This window comes from Vulpes lagopus, chromosome 2 (genome assembly GCF_018345385.1).
Source record: "Vulpes lagopus strain Blue_001 chromosome 2, ASM1834538v1, whole genome shotgun sequence".
In the NCBI taxonomy this organism is placed as follows: Eukaryota; Metazoa; Chordata; class Mammalia; order Carnivora; family Canidae; genus Vulpes; species Vulpes lagopus.
Window position 1 is genome coordinate 8092592 of NC_054825.1, and position 10142 is coordinate 8102733.

Below are 10142 nucleotides of genomic sequence, written 5' to 3' on the forward strand. Positions count from 1 at the left end.
CGCCACCCGTCGCCATGGCGCGCCCCCGCCGCCGCCGCGCCCCCCGGCCCCTCGGCCCCCGCCGCCGTGCGCCCCGCGGCCCTCACCCCATCCCTCCCCTCGCCGGCCGCCGCCGCCGCGCAACCACCGGCTCTGCGGTCCCGCCCGCGCCCGCGCCCGCGCGCTCTCCCGCGCGCTCTCCCGGGCTGCGCTCCTCTGCCCTCTCCCGCTGCTGCTCTCTCCGTCTGCCTCTCCCACCCCCAATCTTTCTCCTCCCCTCCCCTCCCGTGGTCCTCCCCCCTCCTCTTCTCTCGCTCTCTGGAATCTGGCTGCTGCTATCACAGAAATCCCCGCTGATGCGCGCGCGCGCGCACACACACACACTCACACCCCGAGAACCAGCCCTGAAGGCTCCGCTGCAGGTGATTGGCTCCCGGTCGCTCCCCGCCCCTCCAGCCCTCCCCTCCGGGTGTCCGAGACAGGCTGGGTCCTGGAAGTCTGTCTGAGAAAGGCGGCCGGCTGCCCCGGCACCTGCACGCTTCGGTCCCACCTGTCCCAGGCCGAGCAGCAGCCCAGCCAGACCTGGACGTGGAGGGCCCGGCTGAGCCTCGCAGGGCGGGGGCGCTCCTCCCTCTCCGGGCTGCGCTGGGGGAACTCGGGGTGGCTGCCTCGGCCCAGAGGGCTGAGAGCGAAGGAACCCACATTCCTCCATCCTGCGTGACCAAGGGCCTGGCTCCAGGGCACCTGTGGTGCTCTCTTCCCATCACCTTTCAGCCAGAGCTGCTCAAGTCTGCGGGGGGATGCTGGGGGGATGCCGGGGCTCGCTGCGACAACCTCTGGGCATCCCCTCAGCCAGCAGAGCCCTTTATCTGACTCCGAGCATGCACACTTGGGCCAGCCTGTCCATCCACAGCCAGCCTCGGCAGAGCCGTGGTGTGGCTCAGCATTCCCGGCCCGAGTTCCAGCTGCAGCCATCTGTCAGCCACACACCATCTGCCCTGGGTCTGGTGAGACAGCAAGTTCCAATTTATGAAGGACCTGGATGACATAATGTGCCAAAGCTCTTCAGAAAAAGGGGACGATGGCGGGTGGCATGGCTTGGTGGCAGCCTCAGGGACTCTGGACATGCAAGGTCTGAGCCTACCGTCAGGAAGGTGCACGGAGATGGTGGCCCTTCTGTCCGTCTACTAAAACTCTGCAGGGAAAGTGTGTGGAGCAGGGGTTCCCTCCCCAACCCTGAGAGCCTGATTGAACCTTTACCACCACACCACCGCTGTCCTAGGACCCTGGGCAACCTTGCTGAGTCCCAGTTTCCCTCTTTACCTTTCAAAGCTCCGGCAAGGCTCCGGTGTGTGCAGAGCCTTGCCTCCCGGGGGAGGAGACAGAGCCGAATACCAGCAGTCTATGCATCGTTTGGCCCCCTGGTGGGGCCCACAGAATTCAGGGTTGGGTAGGTGTCTTCATTAGATACTTGGTGTGTGACGTGAGAGTGAGGTGTTCACCTGTGCATCTCCTGCTCCCAAAGGCTCCCCACACACAGCCCCTGACATGAGCTAGGTGTCCATGTACTGCTGTAAAGTAAATGAATCAAGGAATACATTTCTGGGGGCACCATTGGGCCCATGAGTCTCACACTTTGGTGTTTGGCAGACTCACCTGATAAACATGGGTCCTGGTTAAAGATTGGGATTTTGGGGTCATACTTGGGGTTTCCAAGTCAGCAGGTCTGGGGCTCTGCATTGTCAGTGGGCTCCTTAGGTAACTCCAATGAGGATGATCTGTGAGTATGCCTGGAGAGCATGCTCAATGAGAAGTGGGCCATTGGGCCAGCTGGATGTCTGCTCATCACCTGAGCACATCCTCCAACAGTGGCCTGATGTTCTGGCCTGGAGGCACACGCTGACCGGTCACCAGCATGTGTAGGAAGTACAATGCCAAGCCCTAACTAGTACAATGCCAAGCCCAGAGCACTTCGGCATTTACAGGACACATTCAGCATTATCACACTTTGTTTGATCATTGCCACAATGACAAGAAAAGGACACTGAAGCTCAAAGAGCACACAGGAGAGAATTGGTAAGGGAGGAAGTAGGTATCAGTAAGTCCATAGATTGGTCCCTTCTGCATGCTCTGAAAGTCTTATGTCACCTTCTCAAGCAGGTGTCCTTGGTCAGGAACTTGAAAGCATCTCAACTTAGCAACATTAAAATGATATCAGTGGCCATGTAACCAGGTCCAAGAGCAAATAGCCAGTGAACATGCACATACATGCACACACATCATTTTGAATTTGCCTTCTGAATTCTTTTTTAAGATTTTTTTAAAAATTTATTCATGAGAGACATACAGAGAAAGGCAGAGACATAGGCAGAGGGAGAAGCAGGCTCTCCATGGGGAGCCTGATGTGGGACTTGATCCCAGGACCCAGGATCATGACCTGAGCCGAAGGCAGATGCTCAACCACTGAGCCATCCAGGCATCCCTGCCTTCTGAATTCTTAAAGGCAATATTGAAAGATTAAAATGCCAGAAAGATACTCAGAATACTTTAACTCAGTTTCCTAGAGAATAGTTAATTTTCTTTTGGTTGTGAACAATATTTCCTGCTCCTAGGGAGGCTGAAGGAGGCCTCCATGGTGACCAGGTACCCAACCCCCATGGCTTCAGCCAACCTGGGCCTCACCGGATGCAGGTCCTAACAGAGCCCCAGACACCAACGGTAAGGTCATAGTCACCAGAAGGGGAGATGCCTGTGCCTGTCCAGGCCTGGATGCTGGGCCCCCTCTGCCTCTTGTGAGTGAACTCAAGCATTTGGCACATCTGGTCAGGGGACATGAGATGTCAGGGTGCAGAGCCTATCCTTAGGGGGGGTGGGTGTCACACCGTGAACAGATCTGTATGCCTGACTACTTCTCTGACCTGAGAGAAGTGATGAGATGTTCATGACAGCGTTAACATGAGTCATTAAATACTGCAACTGGGCCCCAAGGACATATTCAAAACCAGAACTGAGCCTCATCCCTTCAGATAGTTGAATATAGTTCAACATAGTGGCAGGTGCATATACCTTTGGTAGGGAATCATTACCACAACCCTCCAGCATGAGTGTCATGAGTCTGCCTTGACATGTGAAGGAGCCAAGACCCAGAAAGACCCACAATTTGTTCAAGGTCACTCCAGGTGGGCATCAATAGATAGGGCAGAATGAATTAAGATGGCAGAGCCAACATTAGAAGCCTTATCTATTGGACGTTAAAAACCATGTTCTTTCCACTGTGATACTATATTGATCACACAAGACTTGTCACATGTGTGCTTGAATACACACATGCACACACACACACACAGAGCACATATACTCACAGTGAGAGGTGGTCCTTTCCATGGCGATCTTTAAAAACAGGTGAAAGATTTATATAAGCTGAACAGAAACCGGAATGTCACCAATGTCCTCTCTGCTGCTGGCATCAGCTCACTTCCAGAGTGGTTACCTCTGTGGTGGTATCTCTCAAGACAGGCCTTTCATGCAGACTCCTGGCTCAGCCTTCAAGCTAGGTGAACAGAAGAAACTGAACAGTTTTTCCAACAGGACCATCAGGCTTCTGCTATTAGCCTGGAGAAGGGGAATTGGCTGTCTGGACAAGATCTTTGCCACTCTTGAGTCTCCATGGCTGAAACCAGGCCCCACAGACCAGAAATATAAGGAAGTAGGCCCATCAGAAAGAAGAGGGAGCCTGCTGCCTGGCAGTCTTGGCTGGTGGTCTCCTGGGAGAGATGAGGTACCTCTGTCTGATGGGACTCATGATGCTAAGAACATTTATCGAAGGTTGGTGATGATCCAGACAGTCTGTCTACCTAATCTCACTCATTATTCACAGCAACCTTATATCAGAGAGGCTATAGTTACCACCATTATACAGATGGGGAAACTGAGGTTTAAAAAGTTAATCCGTGTGCCCAGGACTTCAGTAAAGGAGGGAAGGAATGTGGATGCTATCCATGTAATCATGCAACTCTGTTCTGCTCCCAGATTTGGTCACTTCTGATGATGTTCATCAACCATCACTCCTATCCTGCCCTCCTCTACCTTCCTTCACAAGCAGGATCCTTGATGTGACCATCAGTTGGGTGGTATAAGACGTCAGTGTGACACATGTAAACTCAAGAGCTCCTTGTGGGTCGGGCCTTCTTTGGAGCACTTTACATTCATTTCTCCACTTAGAGTTCATAGGATAGGAATCGCCATCCCACCTGTGGGTGAGATGATAGGGTCTTGCAGCTATGCACCTTGCCCAAGTTCTCACAGATAGTCATGGTAAGTCTGGGTTGCAATTCCCATCCCCTCCCTGGCCCCAGCCCAGGGCTCTGCCACCACACCACAGCTGCCCCCACAACTGGGTGTACAAAAGGCAAGGGAACAGGCTGACCAATGGGGGAGCAGACCTTGAGTTTGTGGTCGGGACACTAGTGTGAAAATTCGTGTCCTCAGATCTCACAAAAGGGGGGCCCTGTGCTGGGCCCTGGACGGACGGTGAGAGGACGATGCCCCTCCCCACGAACTGAAGACTTCACATGCCCACCCAGAGCCCATGTCACCCATTCTAGGTCAGGCCCCAAGTACGCGGAACACAGAACTCCCCAGCTAGATCCCACCTGGCCAAAATATAGAGCCATTCCTCTCCACTGGAACTGACCGTGCCCACACAGCCAGCCAGGGAGGTTTGCACTTTGCCTTGAAAATCCATTAAACCTGCCCATGGCAGCAGCAACTTCTTTATTTGCAACCTGTACAGGCTCCACGAGGACAGAAGTGTGTGATTGATCTTCCTGAGTGTTAGACTGTGAGGCATTGAACCGCTCCATGAACAATGGCTTCTCTGAGTTTGGACTGACTTCTAAGGATGTCTGGCTTCTGTTCATTTCCTGTCTCTGAGCTACAGTGGAGCACTGGAGCTTGTCTTATATCTCCAGGACTAGAATCTTCAACAAGGGCGGTTTCTCGCAGTTTCTTGTCCCATGTCTGTCCCTACTCCCCCACTATTACTGACTGGAGGTTAGCAGGGGTCCTGAGCACTGGGAAGACTCTGGGCTCCTGCCCAGGGTTGAGTGGTGGATGGATCAGCACCGCGGCAGTGGACAGCTCCCCTCCTCCTAGCAGGGTCTCGCTCTCCCATTACTTTCAAGAAACAGTGGCTGTGGAAGCCCAGACCTGACCTGGGTCTGTGTCTTTTGAATTCCTACACCAGGTTTTTAAAACAAGCCAGATTCAACTACCATTTATGGAGAAAATTCTAGGCTGTTTAACTCCATTCAGTATACCCAGAAACTGAGGTTTATGGCCATACATCTAGTGAGGGGCAACATTCAGGTCTGTTGGATTCTAAAGCTCTTAATCACTGAACTATACTGCTCTATCATTTTGGAAGTTGGGCTGTTTGGAAACCATGTCTTGGGCATTCTCTGTCCATCATCAGCTCCTGTAGCATTTACAACACGCCAGGCTGCTCCCTTTCCTATGTGTGGCCTGATTTGACCTGACTCCACTAGGTTTCCTGAGGACTGTCCCCATGATCTATACCTCTGTGGTCTATGTTCCCAGTGGTCTGAAAAGGAGACATGCTTTACTGTTGGTTCTGAAGTTCTCCCAGTCTTATCCTCACTCCAGGACTGGGGCCACAGTCACATGAGTCCTCAACAAGGAGGCAGGAGCCCCTGATCTGAGTACCACTTTCCAGTACTTTCTGGGGGGAATGAACCCATCTCTGTGATAGGAAAGAGACCTTGCGCTGACAGTGTCATGCAGCGGACAGTACCCTGCACTGGAAGACAGGAGTTCAGGATTCTGGCCTAGTCACTGCCATAACTGACCATATGCCTTTGGGCAGTTCTTTCCCCTCTTGTAGCTCAGACTCCCCATCTGTGGAATGAAGTGGGTGGATGAGGCAATCTCACTTGTGAATTTGGGCTGCTTAACGATGCCACATGAAGGATTTGATAAAGGGGGAAGGAGCAGGACAGAGGGAAGCAGAGACAGGCATTGTGGGACCTTCCTTCCCATTTGGCTGGAATTCAAACCCTTCCACTGCAGTGACAGCTGAAGTCCATGCATGACTCTAGCTTAAGAGGTCGTGTCTGTGTGTGTATGTGTATGTGTGTGTGTGTGTGTGTGTGTGTGCTCATTCCCCTATGATTGTGCACTGCTCAAAACAATCATAGGGCTCATCATTCTGCCCTCAACACACCTAAGGAGACTGTGTATGCATAACAGGTGCCACTCTGTGTATGATTCAGAGCCTGTATATGATTCAGGAAAAGAACCTGCCTGTGGGTCTGCCAGGGACAGAGGTTGTGTGTGTGTGTGTGTGTGTGTGTGTGTGTGAGAGAGAGAGAGAGAGAGAGAGAGAGAGAGAGAGAGAGGTAGACAGAGACAGAGAGAGATAGAGACAAAGAGAGAGAGGGAGAGAAAATGAGAGAGAAAGTTAGAGAGGAAAGAGAATGAGTCAGACTGGCTAGAGACCTGAAAATGGTCTTTTCTTATCATTTGGGAACAAGAGAAACTGAGGCAGAAATAAATCTCTTACTAAATAACTCAACTTCTATGGAGGTGGCACTTAATAAGATTTAGGAAGCAGGACAAAGTCATTTATTTTGCATGGATATTAAGGGGCACTTTATGGAAAACCAAACTATTTGCTCAAGGCAGAGAGATAAAGGAAGAGGGTATTACAGAAATGAGTGTGCTTCTCTCAGACCCAAGGTTGATCATACATCTTCATTTATCACCTGTTAACATCAGAAGTCACTGTCCCAACCGGATGTTGTATCTTTGACACTTAGGGATCCAACTAAAAGGTGTCATACTGGCCTGGCTCAACGAGATGGGAGTGGAAGACATCACCCCCTCTTCTGATCCCCCACTGGGGAGACAGCTCAGTAGCCAACCAGATCATTGGAGTCATTCAGTTCTCTGTGTTATGACTCTGATATTGGAAGCTTCCTTTTTCCTTTGCAAATTCTTTTTTTTTTTCTTACCAAACTTTGATCTACATAGAGAAAGATACAAATCATGCCATTGATGAGTTCTGATAAACACACCATCCCTGAAATCTAAACATTCATTGAGATTCAGAATGTTATTCATTTGGAGAATATAAATAATAGTGAAAGGGAATAGAGGGGAAGGGAGAAGAAATGGGTAGGAAATATCAGAAAGGGAGACAGAACATGGAAGGCTCCTAACTCTGGGAAACGAACTAGGGGTGGTGGAAGGGGAGGAGGGCGGGGGTTGGGGGTGAATGGGTGGCAGGCACTGAGGGGGACACTTGACAGGATGAGCACTGGGTGTTATTCTGTGTGTTGGCAAATTGAACACCAATAAAAAATAAATTTATTATTAAAATTTTTTTTAATTAAAAAAATTTTTAAAAAAAGATTCAGAATGTTGCTATCATCCTAGAAACTTTCTTCATGCCCCTTTCCAGGCAACCTGCCCTCCACCCCAGCTAACTATTGTTCTGCTATCAGATTAGTTTTGCAAAGAGCTAGAACATCATATGAATGAAAACATACACGTGTGCTCTTTTATATCAAACTTATTGTCTTATAGTTTGTCTTATTTCACTCCGCGTAAGATTTTTTTAGGTTTACCTATGCTGGTGTGTATTTAAGTAATCCATTCCTTTGTATTGTTGGGTAGAAATGGATTATATAAATGTACAACAGTTTGTTTAGATATTCTCCTATTAATGGACATTTGTTTTATATGCAATTGGGGGGATAATCTGAATAAAACTACTATGGACATTCTTGCACTCATTTTTTTTAGCATACATATGTTTTAGTTCTCTTTAGTAAATACCTACGTTTATATTTAACTTTTATGAGAAAGTGCCAAACAGTTTGCCAAAGTGTCTGTATAATTTTGTAGTGCAACCAACATTAAAATAGGCTGTTTGTCTTTTTCTTATTGAGTCGTAGGAGTTTTAAAATCTATTTTGGATATAAGTCATTTATTAGATTTATCTGTTGCAATGACTCTCCTAAACTGCAGCTTGTCTACTCCTTTTCTTAATGGTGTTCTTTGATGACACATAAATTTTAGAGTTGGCTTGCCAATTTTTTTTTAAATGCTGGACTTTCGACTGGGATGGCAGTGAATCCTTCCTTTGATTAGTTTGGAGAAAATGTCATCCTTTGTATTTTCTCCTTTATAATGTTAATCTAGTGAAAAACATTAACTTTCTCATGATAAACCAACTCCACATTCCCAATTGGCCCTCCTTTTACTTAAGATTTCAAGGTTTTTTCCATCTATGTTTTTGAGGAATATCCACCTACGGTTTTATTTTCCTCTGCCGGCTTTGTCCGATTTTGATATCAGGGTTATGCTTCCTCATTGAAAGACTTGTGCAATGTTCCCTTTATAAAAAGCTGTCATACTGTTTTGCAAAGTAGTTATGATATTTTTACATTATTATCTGAAATTTATGAGAGCTCAAGTTTCTCTGCATGCCTACTAGAGCTTGGTATTGTGGGTTTCAAAAAGTATCCATTCTAACACTGTGCAGAGGTATCTCACTGTGGTCTTAATTCACATTCCCACATTGAATAATTATATTGACCATTTTTTCATTCTTTATTTACCTTTTGCAAAGTGTTTGTTCAGATTTGCTCTTTTTAGATTGGGCGTTTTATTACTGATTGTTGCGTTTTGAGACTTTTTTATAAACATTCCAGATACAAGTCTTCTGTTAACTATGTGACTTACAAGTATTTTCTCCTAATCTGGGGCTCATCTCTTAGCCAATGTGTTTCATAGAGAAACCTATTTAGCTTGGATAAAGTACAAATTCCCATTTTTTTCTTTTATGGATAGTGCATTTGTTGTTTTAAGGACTCTTTGTCTAACTCAAAGACTTTTCTCATACGTTGTGAAGTTTTATGTTTTATGTTAGGTGTGTAATTCATTTAAGTTAATTTTTTATGAGGTGTGAGGGATAAGTCAAGACTCATTCTTTTGCATATGGATATCCAACTGCTCCAGCACTCGTGTGTTCAAAAGACCATCCTCTCTTCACTGAATTGCCTTTGCAATTCAATATATTTTCATTTGTTTGTGGGTCTTATTTTGGACACCCTTTTCTCTTTCACTGATCTCTGTATCTTTCCTTTCATAATATCACCACATCTCAATTGTGAGATCTCAATTGTAGCTTTATTATAAGCCTTAAAATAAACTCCTGTGACTCCCCTTTTTTGTTCTTGCTTCTCAAAATTGTTTAGGCTACCGTGTTTACTTTTCCTTCTCATACAGATTTTGGTATTGGCTCGTTGATATCTACAAAACAATCTTATTCAGATTTTGATTGGGAATGTATTGAATCTATAGAACATTCAGGGACTATAAATATCCTAGCATTATTGAGTCTACTAATTTGTAAACATGATACATCTGTCTATTCAGATTCCCTTCATTAGTGCTATTGAGTTTTCAGATACAGGTACTGAAAATATTTTATGATGTTTGTGCCTAAATACTAGCCTCAGAAAATCAGTTGGGAAGTGTTCCATCTCTTCTAACTTCTGAAAGATATTGTATAGATTTAATATTATTTATTTCCTAAATGGGAGGATTCACCAATGAAACCCTCTGGGCATGTGGCTTTCTTTGTTGGAAGGTTTTAAAGTGTGGATTCAATCTACTTAATAGAGGACAATTCAAGTGCTTTGCGCATGTCATCTCAGGAACCCCTCCCAGTGCTCCATGAGCAGGTGGGAGAGATGCAGCCTTGGTGGGCAGAGGGCGTGCTGAAGAAAGCAGCAAGACTCGAGTCTTTCTAGAACCTGCGGATGGGAGACATTGTTGCAGCTCAGCACACACACTGCGTTGCAGGCTAAGTCCTCCACACAAAGTAGATATAGAAAGTGTCTGTCCCCACTTCTGGGGCCACAATGTGGGGGAATTGGGCTGCACTGACCAGAGAGGAGTATCATGACAGCATAAAATCGAGAATGAAAGAGGAGAAGTTGGGAGCCAAACAGAGCAGCTGGGGACAGGCATTTTTCATGTCAGATGTTGATAACATGGATTTCATATTGCCAAGCAGCTCCTAGACCCCAGAAGAAAGGCTCAGGACTGAGGCCACCTGCTGGATAAGGAGGCAA